At 38.8% G+C, this 2692-nt stretch overlaps 1 pseudogene; it reads right to left on the reverse strand.

Annotated features, from left to right (window-relative positions):
• Positions 1-202: 202 nt before the first annotated feature.
• On the reverse strand, positions 203-2011 carry LOC143548347 (dynamin-related protein 4C pseudogene; annotated as a pseudogene).
• Between the last annotated feature and the right edge of the window lie 681 nt (positions 2012-2692).

Here is a 2692-nt window from a genome sequence, read left to right on the forward strand (position 1 = left end):
ATCGGAAGCAGTCTCTCTGTTCCTACGTGGTAGAGGTAACGCTGTCTGCATCTTATCCTCCTCAGACTCTACATAGCTTTGCTATTGGTTGAATTTACTGAGTACGATGGTGATGATTTTTTTGTTGGTGATCTGACTTTTGTAGACCACCCCGAAAACAAAACCGCTTTTTCCCATCAACTGTTTGATGAATTAACATAATAACCCTCTACTTCTTGTTGAATTAGTTAACTTTAAAATTACTTTTTGGAAATGATAAATAAGGAAGAACTCCACTCAAAATAAATGAACAAAACACTGATATTATACTTCTTGGTACTGGTACAGACTAACATCTTTTACATCATATTAAAAAGAGGAACTAGATAAGACAATATTAATAAGTAGTTCTACACAAAACAAGCACACTTAACCAAAACACATACTTAGAAGTCCTACTTCAACCATCTATTAGTTTTAACACATCTAGAAAGTCCTAAATATTCCACCATAGATTCCTTAAGAGGCTTAATCAGATGTAACCACAATGCCATCCAAGACTTGTTCCATTGTTTCTTTTGACTCTTGGAGCAAGCTAATGCTGTTTTGGAGCCGCTCCCTCTTCTTAGCCACAGACGGTGGTTCATGCAACATCTTCCCTACACCACCACCATGCACCATCACTTCCTTCACTATTTCCATCTCCATCTCCTTGTTCACCACTTTTTGCATAAATAAACGAAGATGAAGCGCTAGATAATCGACCATACGTTTCAAAACAATTTTCCAATACGCTGTCATCGTCATTTTGAGATCAAAAGCTTGTTCCCTTGTGTTTTCCGGAACACTATCCAGATGCTTGGTGTTAACCACCCCGTAACCTTCCACGTTTATCTTATAGCTAGGACTGCAATTTGAGGGCAATATAACAAATGAGTTCGCTAACTGAACTCGAGAGCTCATTAGCTTGTTATAAGAAGTAATAAAGTCAGGGTCACATGTGTAATCTGTAATCTTCTCCATCTCAATCATTTCAGCAACCCTTTCAACAAACTTAGCCTTCATTTTCGTCGTCACATATTGAGTTGCTTTCCTCATGGAAGGAAGCAATTGGGGGTAATTACGACATTGATCATTCAACACCCTAACACAAACGATTTCAAGATAACCCCACACTTTGTTTACAAAGTTAATAGGCAGATCAGAAACACTATTAACTTTCCTCTTAAGCAAGCTGAGAAAAACCGAATGAGGAATGAAATGAGCCAGCCGAATCCCATTCACTTCCTTTAAAAGTTCGATTTCCTCAACAAGGAAACTTTCAGAAAACTTGACACTTGCTTGGAGGTCCTTTGATAACTCATCTAGCATTTCAGCCAACCGAGCATCACAATGCATTTGTTTATCATTCTCATATTCATCAATTTCACCTTGGATTAAGATCTTTTGAAGAGTTTGTTTCAAGGACCCAACAATTTGAATTAATGTAACCATTGCCTCAGGAACACTCGTAAGAACCCGTGGTAACTTGTTGAGGTCCAAAATCGAAGCATTGAGCCTCTCATTGATCTTCTTGACAATGTCTGGCAAGCATTTTGATATGATTACCGATTGGAGCTCAACAAGCTTATGGGCCAAAATAGGAATGCCCACCATGGATTTGTCAATCTTGGACAATAGAAGGTGAGTTTCAAAGAGTTTGGCTTCTACGTTTCTGGCTTCTTCATAGGTTTCATTGTTGATCTTGTTTCTAACACAGACGTAACCAAGGCCAATGTTAACCGCGCTTATGGTTACTTTTTGAAGCAAGCCATCTGGGCCCTGGTCACATTTGGTAACAACAGCTAGTGTCCTTTGCCCGGTGCTATCTACAAGTTGTGACATGCAAATTGATTCACAAATAGTGAAATCAACAGAGGCATTCAGAACATTCAAAATGATGCTTTCTTGTGGCTTTATATACTCCATTATGATACCTTGAAACATGCATAAACAAATATAATAATGCGTGAGATCTTTATCTGATGTAGCTATCTTTAATATAATATTACTATACTTACTATAAGCAAACGTCTTTCAATTTTAACATCAGTTTTACTATTTTAGCTAGGGGTGTACATGAAACCTAAAAAAGAAACGAAAAACACAGACACTATGGTTTTATAAGACCATGTGTAGTCATAAAGCCCCACCCCTAGGCGTTACGTGAAAGTTATGGCTTTTTACAAAAACATGGTGTAGTCATAAAGACTCACTCATGGGCGTTATGAGCCACGTGACGCCCAATCACTTTACACCTTTTTGTTTTTAGATAATAATTCATTACATTTTTAAATATAAATTAAATTAAAATAACATAAACCCTCAAAACGCACGTTATGTAGGAAACGCCATGTTCAAAAAGGCCTACCATAATGCCTATGGGGGTGGTGTTCCCAGGCTTTATGACACCATAAAGCCACCACTACGGATGGTCTAAAAACCAAACGTTTGTTCAGCTTTGGTTTTGATTCTGCATGTAATAAACTATGATGCACGGAAATGGCAAGGGCAGTTGAGTCCCCATCCCGGGGACGGCGTGGGGACGAGTACGCCGCCGAAACGTCTCCCGGCCGTTTCTGAAAATCGGGGACAGAACGTAATACGTCTCTGGGCTTGGGTACGGCTTATTCGAAGTTTCAGAAACGTTTTTTGGCGAACATAAAGTGGTTTC

The sequence above is a fragment of the Bidens hawaiensis genome, unplaced genomic scaffold (genome assembly GCF_021521415.1).
Source record: "Bidens hawaiensis isolate Kalapana, Puna unplaced genomic scaffold, B.hawaiensis_p1.1 tig00015059_1, whole genome shotgun sequence".
Taxonomy (NCBI): Eukaryota; Viridiplantae; Streptophyta; class Magnoliopsida; order Asterales; family Asteraceae; genus Bidens; species Bidens hawaiensis.